The 12,744-nt window shown below is 39.0% G+C and overlaps 1 protein-coding gene across 1 annotated transcript in view; it reads left to right on the forward strand.

Annotated features, from left to right (window-relative positions):
- FAM155A (family with sequence similarity 155 member A) overlaps window positions 1-12,744 on the forward strand; it is a 430,602-nt gene that overhangs the window by 390,976 nt on the left and 26,882 nt on the right.

The raw sequence follows: 12,744 nt of genomic DNA on the forward strand, positions 1-12,744 counted from the left end.
CTTATCCAACCTGTTGCCTAGAGAGGTGTCCAGCTCTGGGCTCTCCATTTTAAGAGATATGGAACTACTGGAACAGACTCCAGAGAGTCTCACCCTTGGAGATATCCAAAAGCCATTTAGACAGGATCCTGGACTACCTGCTTGAGCAGAGAGAGGTGGATTTCATGATCTCTAAAGGTCCTTGCAACCTCGACCATTCTGTGATTCTGTGAAAGTCAATGAGTGTCCCAGGGTCCCCAAAAGCCCTTCAAGCAATTAGAAAGCAATTCCACATGGTAATGTTCCTCTGGATGAGCATTTAACTGAATTTCCTTAAAAAATACATTTGAAAAAGAGAACATTGCTCCACTAGGATTACAGAAATTGCTAGCTTTCACGAAACTCTACAAATCATAATATTTTCCATTTACAATGGGACTTGGATAACAGATCAGTTTTAGTGAGAGACTTGATTTTCGCCTACATGTATACTTTCCACAAAATCATAATTGATATATATACTCTGCTTACTTACGGATTTGACATTCTTAGTACCAGAATTATTCCCATTTCCCTCATTTCTTTTTCTCAAAGCAATATTTTATTTCATAAGGAAAATGGCAATGACAGGTAAAGGTTCTCTAAACATTGTTGAAGCTGGTTTTAGGATTGAAGAAAACAGGCAATTGTTCTAGTTTCCCTTCAGTGTGCCTCAATCTTATGTGAAGTAAAAAGTCATCTTGGTACAGAGGTGTGAAGGTACTTGGTACAGAGGTGTGAAGGTCTCATATCTTGCCTTCTCTGCACAAATCTATTTTAGATTCTGATCACTATTTATCATTTGATCAAAAAAAGAAAGAAGAAATATTGCTATAAAAAAGAAATAGAGAATATTATTTCACTGTCAGAAAAGTATAATAACATATGATTCACTGTAAGAATTATGTGTCCCATTGTCATTGCCCTTGTCCTTTTAGAATCTGTGTATTTGTAGTTTTTAAATTTTTTTTTAGCTTTTATATTCAAAAGGCTGTTCCTTCTCATTGTAGAAGATGATGATGCAGTAAAGAGTATTCTGTGTAAATTCTTTGCTGACATGGTTAAAGGCTTTGATTATATTCATGACCTCAACAAGAGACTGTCCTTGAATTTGAAACAGCTATATTTCTCTTTTTCTTCTGTAGCATTATTTTTTCAATGGCTATTTATATAAATTTATGTATGTACATACATATATATATATTTATATATACACAGTAGAGTGCTTTCTTTCAATATTTTCAAGTGTTCCACTGTTTGTATTTTAGTGAGCTTCTGCAAGATCCATATAAAGATAGCCCTGACTTCTGGAGCTTTCATAGATTTCTTATGTGATCACTCATTAAGTGCTGCAAAAGCCAAAGACCTATTTTACGACAGAGTTTCAATCTAGAGTGCAACTGATTGATTAGTATCTCAGCAAGTTAAATGAATTGTCTCATATATGTATTGTGTATTCATATACGTATTGTGTATACTCACAGAATGCAAGTCATTAATATCTTATATTTCACAGATATTTCCTAAAATGATAAGAAATGTAGGCAATATAAGATATTATCAAAGAAAGCCAGAGAAGGAAAGTAGTAGTCAAGAGAAAGCTCTGGATCCTGATTAGCCATGCTGTTCAACAATTCATTGGTTCCTCGCTCAATCTTTGAACTGGTCCAAGTACATAAATCTGCCACAGAGGGCAAGGATGTGATCCAGCTGAGATCAGTTAGTTGAAGTATTTTATTTAGCAGAAGAGACACTATATTTTGGAGTATTTTTGTTGATTATATTGTGTGGATTGCTTCTTTRTTTTAACAGACAATCTTTTTAGAGAATGAATGAAGAAAAAAGATGAATCTGAAAAACTAATGGAAATACTACTTATTTATAGGAAGTATCAGGAAAGTGGGGTAAAACACTATTTCCAATTACAGCACATGCTTCAGCTTTGATTCAAAAAGGCCCTAAGGCCCATATTTAACTTTAATCCCTCTAATATCGATATATTTAGATTAGTTAGATGTCTCCCTGGCTGTGATTTAGCACAGCATCCTTTCACTTCATCTGAAAGAGATAAACTGAAAAAAAAAAAGGGAAAAAAAAAAGCAATGGGTATCTACAGAAATGCTCGCAGTCATGGGCCTACAAAACAGTACAGAATTCATTTCCCAGTTGCCTGTGTTGTCTCACAGGGGCTCTTGTTTGGAGAGCTAATCTCCTTGCTCTTTCCCATGAGCTACTGCTTATGTGCCTGAACGATACCTCCCAGGAACAACTGTCTCCTGCCATGGCAAACGCATATCATGTACTTGAGAGCTGGGTTCCATGTAAGGGCGCAGATGTGACAGTGTTGCTTCTTTCTTATCATGCTTCACAGCACTCATGCTGCTGTCAGGCATGACAGGCAGTGGGCCCTGTGTTCCCCTTGGTAAATCCTATCCTGAAAGCTAGTTCCTTCCTAAGGAAGCTCCTTTATGGTGTGTGTGTGTGTGTGTGTTTACTGACTTTTTGTATCCAACATTCATTTTGAACCTGCTAAAGTTGCAGGTAAATATTTAAATTTTACATTTGTTCGCTTGCCTCATGTTTAGCTCAGAGATAGCATATGAGTATCTATTAGACATGGGAGCTTCCAACTATTCTCTAATTCTTCATGATTCAGACATATAAACTGTTGCTTTTAATAGGAGGAAATTATATCTGGGGAAACTCTGTTAATGGCATGAGTGAGGGGTTAATTTGCTATTGTAAATTTCATTGAGGACTTATTGAAATCAGCATAGAAAATAGTCCTGTTTTTTAACAGCTTTGATTGTTAAAGAATTAAGGAAAAGCTTTGCTATCACAGAATCTCAGAATCACAGAATGTTCAAGGTTGGAAAGGACCTCTAGAGGTCATCTAGTCCAACCCCCCTGCTCCATCAGGGACACCCAGAGCATGGGGCACAGGGCGGCATCCAGGTGGGTTTTGAAGACCTCCAGAGAAGGAGACTCCACAACCTCCCTGGGCAGCCTGTTCCAGGGCTCTGTCACCCTCACAGGAAAGATGTTCCTCCTCACATGCAGATGGAACTTCCTGTGTTGCAGTTTGCACCCATTACCCCATGTCCCATCACTGGCGACCACTGAGAAAAGCTAAGCCCCTTCCTCCCTACATTCCCCCTTCATGAATATACATGTTAATCATATCCCCTCTCAGTCTTCTCCAAGATGAACAGGTCCAACTCACTCATACGAGAGATGTTCCATTCCCTTAATCATCTTTGTTGCTCTCTGCTGGACCCTCTCGAGAAGCTCCACATCCCTCTTATACTGGTGAGTCCAGAACTGCATACAATATTCCAAGTGCAGCCTCACCAGAGCTGAATAGAGGGGCAGGATCATCTCCCTCGACCTGCTCGCAACACTCCTCCTCATGCAGGCCAGGATCCCATTGGCCTTCTTGGCCACGAGGGCACTGCTGCCTCATGGTTAACTTGGTGTCAACCAGGACTCCCAGGTCCCTCTCTGTGGAGCTGCTCCCAGCAGGTCAACCCCTAATCTGTRCTGATGCCTGGGGTTATTCCATCCTGCACTTGTCCTTGTTGAATCTCAAGAGRTTCCTCTCTGCCCAACTCTCCAGCCTGTCCAGGTCCCTCTGAATGGCAGCACAGCCCTCTGTAGTGTCGGCCACTCCACCCAGCTTGGTAGCATCTGCAAACTTGCTCAGGGTGCACTCAGTGCCCTCATCCAGATCATTGATGAACAAGTTGAGCAGTACTGGGCCCAGTACTGACTGCTTGGGGACACCACTGGCCCCAGACCTCCAACTAGACTTGGCCCCATTTATCACCACCCTCTGAGCTCTGCCATCCAGCCAGTTCTCAAGACACCTCCCTCTCCACCTGTCCAGACCRCACTYCTGGAGCTTTCCTATGAGGATATTATGAGAGACAGTGTCAAAGGCCTTGCTGAAGTCAAAATAGACAACATCCACGGCTCTCTCCTCGTCCAGCCAGAGAGTCATCCCATCATAGAAGGCTATTAGGTTCATCAGACATGACTTCCCCTTGGTGAATCCATGTTGACTATTCCTGATCACCTTCTTCTCCTTCATATGCCTAGCCATGGTCTCTAGGATGAACTGATGAACTGCTCCATCACCTTTCCAGGGATGGAGGTGAGGCTGACCGGCCTGTAGTTGCCAATGGGTGAGGCTGACTGGCCTGTAGTTGCCATTTTGTTATGGGAGGAGGAGGGACATTTGTTGCGATGCACGAAAGTTTTTGCTCCAGAAAACTACAAAATGGAAAACAAAGATACCTGCAGAAGCCACAGTGAAATTAGATATCCTTTTAATCTATTCATCAAAGGAGCTGAAGTTCCATTTCAAGGAAGGTGCAGGAATACATACTCAACCCAGAAAATGAATCTACCTCTACAGCACTGAGATAACCAAAAGAAAGGAGAAAGAAATCACTGCAACCCAGTTCGCACCTGCCAACTCTTATTAAGAGATTAGAGTGCTTAAAAAGACAGAGAGCAGTTCAATATTTCCTTTTAAGTTTCCCTCAGCTGATTTCTTGCATGCACGGCTGTGCACAGCAGTGAAGCAAACAGGTCGTATTTCAGCCGTGAAAGCTCTGCATGGCATGAAGAGCAGAGCAGCTCTTCYTCGGGCTTTATGAGGTTTCTTTAAACAATCTCTGTCTGCAGTACCCAAATAACTGACACTTAGAAAGCTGAGTAAGGCTGTGCATTGCTAAGAAACCTAACTTTCTCACAGCCCTAGAAAATGTGACAGTAGACTTGCTTCACACATGAATGCTGAATAATTTAGGAATTGTTCCAAGTTACACTATTATTCTAAATCTTACCTCCATCCCCCTTTAACCAGAGGAATACAAAGTTTACAAATAGGTATATTGTGAAACATAAATGGAAGCAGTATTACTAGCTGTGCAGAGCAGATACCATAATAACAATGCAAGTCAGGCTAACAGAAATATAGACAGAGTTTAAAAAAATGGGTAGAGGTATTTCTGTCAGAAATAGATGGTTCCCTTGAGCCATGCAAGGAAACGCCTTCACCCTGCCATATTTTGAGCCACATACTGCTTGCAAGGAGGCACTYGCAATCCATTGCAGTTTCTGCTTTGCCCCACTTCAGTTTAATTTGAGGCTAAACCAAACTGTGTTTTAGGTAGATACTGTTTAGGAAGAGTTGCTAGATGACAGAAGGCTAGATGGAAAAYGGCATTTATTCCTGGTGGAAGACAGAGTAAGGCAGTGCAAGCAAGGATCAGGGAAGTGGGGCTTGAAGCCCTCTGATGCTGCCTATCACAGTGTCATTCTCACCCCAGAGGGGTCAGAGAGAGGTGAGTGTTTTCTTCCTCCCCCCCCCCCCCATTCCAGAAATCAAAAATCCAGGAACACCTCCAGACTCACAGTAGTTGGGCTGACATGACTAGTCCCAACTTTAGTCTGCTTTGGGTCACTTAGAACACAAATACTTGATGAACCTGGGTGAACAGTGATATCCATTAAGGCTTCTTGGTGTTCCACATGTAGCTACATTCTGGTCTTCCCTCCATCTCCCACAACTTCTTCTTTTCAGGAATTTTCTCARATTTTAAGGTGCTTTCAAAGCAATGAATGAGCAGGAGTCTGCTTGACCAGAGGTCTTGTGCACGTGTAAAACACACCTACATAGAAAATGTAGTTGAAAGAGAAAAAAATGTTTCAGAGCAAATAGAGGAGTTCTGCAGAGAGTGAAAAAAAAATCATTAAGTGTTTTGAAACATCCTAGCAGTACTGGGAACTGAAAAGAATCCATTACTGTCAAATTAAGAAACAGGTTTAGTATAAATGGCACATATGACACTGATTAGCTTCAGTCTTTTTTTCCTCCATCTCTACTCTGTACTTCGAAGGTACAGTACAGAAGAAGATTTAACTCTCGGCTTTCCCACTGATCTTTTAGTGCTGAGATAAGCCAAAAAAGGCCACTTTAGGAGAAAAAGGAAACATGACCTTATTMAGAGCCACAGGGACAAAGCAAAATGTTTAGTGACTGAATCGTTTTATGAATACATTCACACAAAGGCCCTTTTGCACACTCTAAAGAATAGGTTCAATATACTTCAAAATGAGAACTTTGTAGGAGGGATATAAAAACTCCTCAGTGAAAGTGACAATCAGGACTTCTGAATTAGGTATGCTAAACAGAAAGCTATTGATCACCACCTTAATGTGCAAATGTGATCCTATGCTCTAATAATGGCCAGAGTATGTTGTTGGTCCTAAAAGCAGAATAATATAATGTTATTTAGTTCGTAGTGTATCTGATTCTTTATTTAAGGCAAACCCATATCTCYTTCCACACGAATAAACTGCAATTAAGCAGTAATTTAACATAAAATATTGATCTAAGCTGAAAAGGAGTTTACTGAATTTCTGTATATTTGCTTTCAAACAYCTTGTACTGATTTTAATTAATTACATTGTGTGCCCTCAGTACTTCTCTCATTAATTAGAATACAACAGAGTAATCTCTTTGAAATCTTGCCCTGCCTCTTGTAACCTTATTTATGGCAAAGACTTTATAAGCAGATTCAGCCATTGTGAATGAACCAGCAATAGGCCCCTTCTTTGGTAGYCTACATATTAACTTGATATTAGGTTTCCATATTTATATGTCAACCWTTTGTTCTCTACTTCTGTTTACATATTTATCAAACATTTTTTCCTGTGCCCAGTAAATGGTGAGGCTTAACTAATGTTGATAACACTTTCGAGAACCATCAAGAATAAAGTATTTATATTGAACTGGATTGTGCTACTAATTACTAACACGACAGAGTTATCTTCTTTATCTTCTGTGATAGAATTTCCATTTAAATTAACAATACAATGTGGCCTATGATTGTTAGAACCACTTTTGCTTGTCGTTTGCTGCTACTTGTTTCTCTGCTCATTAGGAACTTTCCCAAACTAAAAATATTCCCTTGTCTTCTTTATGATCAGAATGCATTGGAAAATATTATAATGGAACTTGTCACATTTATCACAAGTTGCACCTTTTTTTTTTTCCAGATTCATGAAATCTGAAATTATACTCATGTGAGAATTATCAAATACTCTGATGAGAATCTCCGCTCTTGTTTAAAAACGGTGTTTTCTAGGTTACAGAGGAGTTTAGTGAATTTTTTTTTTTTAGTTTAGTGAATTTTTTTAAATTTRCTTTCCATTTTCTTGAACTTTTTTTCTTTACTTTGTACCAGTACTCAGTCTTTTCTCACTTGGTAGTATATAAGGAAGAAAAATAGTTATTATGAAACCCTTAAAAATATAAATTATGAAAACTCAGAAGAAAACTAAWAGATCAAACTACTTAGTCTGATCATTGAGCCAAAAACTCTAAGCATGATCCATAACAGACACTTAGGAAAGAGCAAATACAGACTGATATCTTCTCTGAGGTTTATGAGCCTAAAAGCAGTCTACCAGTATTCAGAGGGACGTGGACAGGCTGGGCAGTTGGGCCGAGAGCAGCCTCATGAGGTTCAACAAGGACAAGTGCAGGGTCCTGCACCTGGGCAGGAATAACCCCAGGCACCAGGACAGATTAGGGGTTGACCTAATGAGGGGAAAGCAGCTCCACAGAGAAGGACCTGGGAGTCCTGGTGGACACCTGGTTAACCATGAGTCAGCAGTGTGCCCTGGTGGCCAAGAAGGCCAGTGGGATCCTGGCTTGCATCAGGAGGAGTGTTGCCAGCAGGTCAAGGGAGGGGATCCTGCCCCTCTGCTCGGCTCTGGTGAGGTCACACCTGGAGTACTGTGTGCAGTTCTGGGCTCCCCAGTATAAGAAGGACGTGAAGCTTCTAGAGARGGTCCAGCGGAGGGCAACCAAGATGATTAAGAGAACGGAGCATCTCTCGTATGAGGAGAGACTTAGMGAGTTGGGCCTGTTTTCTCTGGAGAAGAGAAAGTTGAGAGGGGATTTTATCAACATGTACAAGCACCTGAGGGGAKTATGTAGGGAGGAAGGGGCCAGGCTCTTCTSAGTGGTGGCCAGTGACAGGACAAGGGGAAATGGGTATAAGTTGAAACACAGAAAGTTTCATCTCCTTGTGAGGAAGATCTTTCCTGTGAGGGTGACAGAGCCCTGGAACAGGCTGCCCAGGGAGGTTGTGGAGTCTCCTTCTCTGGAGATCTTCAAAACCCGCCTGGATTCCACCTGGTGCCCCATGCCCTAGATGTCCCTGCTGGAACAGGAGAGTTGGACTAGACGATCTCTAGAGGTCCATTCCAACCTCAACCACTCTGTGATTCTATGATTCTGTGAGTATCTTCAGGGAGATAATTGAGAAGATGGAAGCAAAAAAAAAAAAATTTGAAACAAGATCCTGAACTAACTCTTCTGTTTGTAAAACTGAATCCTCAAATCTTATTTTGTAAAACAGTCTCTGAGAGAAAAATCTAAGCCCTGATTTTTCAAGGTTTGAGTAGGTCAAGACATAGAATTAGAGAAATATACAAAATATACAGCTACAGCATTCTAGAACAGCACTGTGTTTTCCTTTTTTTTTTAGCCAAAGGAAATAAGAAAAAAAGCAAATCATAAAATCAAGTGAATGATTCATTCTGTGGTCCAGTGAAGCAAGGAATTAAATAAAAATGTGTTTTGAACCTTTGAGTTCACTTTACAAATGACAAAATTTGAAGAGGTGAGAAAATAAAACAATCATCATAGGTATCCAAATATATAAAAATWAAAGCATCATTTTTACCTTTTCTTTCACACTTTTTAGCATTTTTATTATGTTTTAATTCCCATCTCTCCTTCCTCCTGTCTTTGCTTATAGGCTATTTCACTATGAATAGAAACAGGATGAGTGAATGAGTCGTCACTCCTGTCTCTCCCCCCACCAAAAAATCTACTCACCATCACGTTGAAATTCATTCCTGTCTTTGACTGTCCTTCAGCAAAAAATTAATCAACTGTCTTCATTATAAAATTTGTCAGCATGATAGAACTAATATTAACGCATTTTAAATCGAAAATAAATAGCAGAGTTGACATCTACATACAACACTAGAATGTGACAGGATACTGTATGTGAKGTGTCACTGGTGATACAGCCTGAACACATTAACTACAGCATTCATTTTGTGCAAAAATCTGTGTAACTATTTAATCTTTAATTTTAAACAACTAGCACTTTGCTCTAGCTCCAGCATTCCATTGTACCAGAGTAAGATGGACAGTAGCATTATTTTCACAGCTGATAAAAAAAGACTTCCTGAGGGGGGAAATTATATAGCAAATTTTGATGAGAAATTACTTTTTATACAGTTTGCTACAAAGTCCTTGGCCTGTCTTTTAACAGGTCGTACTCATTCAGAAGCAGAATAGACTGCCAAAACAGTTGTTCCTGATTTTCTGATTTTGTGGCTACAGCACTTTTTGGAATTAGGATTTTCCACTGCTGCGCTGGCCAACTTCTAATATATTTTTGAGTTATTTAGCAGAAATTAAACATATGGACAGATACATCCACTTCTGTCACCTGTGTGCATATATAAATCAATAGAAAAGAAAGAATGCACAGAGAGATGCACACTCTTTAATAGATCAAGCATTTTTTCAGTCATAAAGTCAAATTTCACAGTGATTTAGTTTTCCTAGCAGAGGTTACGAAATGGGCCTGTGCCATTAGGGCGAATGATTGCCACATTTACTAAATATARACTTCACAGTACATTCTGCAATATATTCATATCGTGATTTGTGGATATAAGATAAGATTCYCTAGTAAAATTCATGTTAATAACCTTCCTTTGCTCATTTTGAGTATATTTTCTATCTTTAAAATCAGTAAAGATTTATCAATAGAATATAAATTATTTATATTCCCTAATGTAAGTATTTAGAGGAGAGAATGACAAATTTCCTAACTACATTCTTACTGGAAACAGGTGGGCTCATTCAGCAAGCAGGAACCAGTCTGTCTATATAGATAATACATAGATCATTACCCTCGGGAAAGAAGCCTCTGGCACATGAAGTGACAATGAAATACTTATTTCATTGCCATTGAAATAGGTATAATCTTCATTTTATATCCGAACAGTATCAGAGAAAGTGTGATCATGTCATACAAGTACAGCTTCAGATTAAAACTAGATTTTATTGTAAAGATTTTAAAAGGCATGAATTCTTCTGACACTTGTGTCCACAGCCTAAGAGACATGATGTTGACCGACGTTTGAGACAGCAGTCTTCCAAGAAGTATTTTGGCACAGAATGAATTTGCCTTAAAAAAAATCAAATTTAATAAAACAGATACAAAATGAGTGAATAAAAAAARTTAGGTATAGAGACATAAAACATTAAAGTTCTAATTTACTACATCACAGAAGAATATAGTCTGTTTAGTTGTTTTTCATTTCTGGCAGAACGTTTTAGTCAGTAGAAGTGAGGGAACATCTATCTAGCTGGAATGGAAATAAGAAAGTATCTCTTGATATTCTGAAATTAYGATGCCAAGAAACAAATATAGCTGCAGGGTAAGGGAAAGAGGCCATTGCATATGACACACTATTTAGTAATCCTCAGCCCTTTTCTTTTTAATGTCCCTCCTTCTGTCTAATTCTGCTAAYAGACCATATATTACAAATAACACCAAAAATCCTTCACTTGAGAACTACATTTTTGAATTCAGTTCACAAAAGATCCTTCACAAACTGACCCCTACAGGATTTACAAATTCTAGTTCTTATTCAGCTTGCAATAGCTCATACAAAGCCCTGGCAACAGAGACTGTTTTACTGACAGAGAAAATACTGAGATTAACAAGTTTTCTTTTTGAAGTGTGCTGTGGGATCCATACACCTAGACATCTGCACTACTGTGGTAGAGACAGGTTATACAGCTTTTCATTTCATATTTCATATAGCACGGAKCATCAGAGGTGCAGCATTTCAGTATTGGCACCGGACAGAAAGCCATACGGGAGGGCATAAAGCTGCAACTGAGACTAACCCTCTGATCAAGTCGTGTGAGTTCCTCTTCCTCCCAGGCCCGGACTCTCCCAACACAGGCCAATCCCTAACTCTTCCAGCTGATTTGAACCATTTCTCCTTCCCTTAGCTCTGGTCTTGTGTTCTTGGCTTTTCCATCACTTACGGTTCCTCTATCTCTACATCATATTCTGATTATCCAACTGGAATTTCCCACAGAGTTTTCATTAAGGTTACTTAACACAGGGCATGTTTCCTTAAACTGTGTTCCCCCTATTGCAGGTTCTAGCAGAGGAGAGGTACAGCACTGGAAAAAATTGCTCCATGAAAGTTCCTTTAGTCCAAGTGTCATAGAAATAGCAAGAAACAGTACAACTTCTGCTTTGACGGTATCCCTCCATTGTAATGATGTACTGATAAATCTTCTAAGAATAGATTGTAATGATCCTTCAAAATGAAGGCTGAGCCACAGACCTCTGTTCACGATCAGCTCTGATTACGGTGCACTGTAACTCTGTAAATCATTACATAATGGGACTGCATATTATGATGCTGCTTGCTCATTTGAGGAGCAACAGTTCTGGAAATAAACATAGTGAAAAAAATTTCTAGTTAGTATCACACTGATTTTTCTTTTATTACTGTATAAAGACCACAGTAATAGCAACAAAAAGGGCATTTTCATGAACAGCAAAAGTGCTGAAGCTTAGCTTCAGGTTTTGGGTTAAACTCCAGGGTGGCATCTTTAATGTTAAGTAAGGATTAAGCTTTCATTTTGATCTCTCTCTCAGTTGTGTTTCTTTACTGTATTCAGTGATCTAATTTACAAACCTGTGGAAATCCAGTATATCTGAGTCTTTAACCCTTGTGGCCAGTTTGTCTGCACCATTTTAACTATGTAAAGGCAGCTTTGCTTGTAAGAAAGTAGGAATTATAAATTCAGTTGCATTCAATGGGATCCATGGTGCTATTCAGACTACTCATTAGTCTGCCCCAGTGTTATACTTGGCACATTGCAATTAATTCCTAAATAGCACAACTGGATCCAGGGACTGCGGCCTCTAGAGAAGATTGTAATCAAATAGTAATTTAATATCAGTGCATTTAGTGTCAGTGAACAAGCAAAGGAAGCGTAAGCAAAATGTTAAGTTAGAAAAGAAAAAGATATATCATATACATACATTCATATATATGAGAGAGAGCACAGTATAGTTGGAAACTGATTTAGTACAAATAGGTCATTAAAATGAAAAAAAAAAAAAAAAAAAAAAAAGAAAGAAGAAAAGTAGACAGGGGAGATTTGCTGAGTTTCCAAGCAGCTTGTTAGCATTCATGAGTGGATCTTCAAGAATTATCATGTCACACAGTTAGTTCATAGCCTAGATGAAGGATTCAGTATGTCAATCAGAGAAAATATAATCACCCAAAAAAAGACATCTGAGGCTGGTTCCCAAGATTAACCAAATTTGAAGGAATTTAGAACTTTAAAGGCAAAAGAGCACAGAAGCTTAATATATTATTTTCTGATTCTGCTGAAGAGGAGAACTTCTTAAGAAGACACACAAGTTTAACACTGTAAATATTGTTATTACTAAGGGTGAGATTCACAGCATGAAGATGAGCAGAATGAAAATATTCGGTTCTGTGCTCTTTTCATATTCTATTATTGCACAAAATACCATGTACACCAAGCAGATTGACAGACCATGCTGCTAGGGCTGACTTTCT

This window comes from Nothoprocta perdicaria, unplaced genomic scaffold (assembly GCF_003342845.1).
Source record: "Nothoprocta perdicaria isolate Ctin4 unplaced genomic scaffold, notPer1 scaffold_148, whole genome shotgun sequence".
NCBI classification, from domain to species: Eukaryota; Metazoa; Chordata; class Aves; order Tinamiformes; family Tinamidae; genus Nothoprocta; species Nothoprocta perdicaria.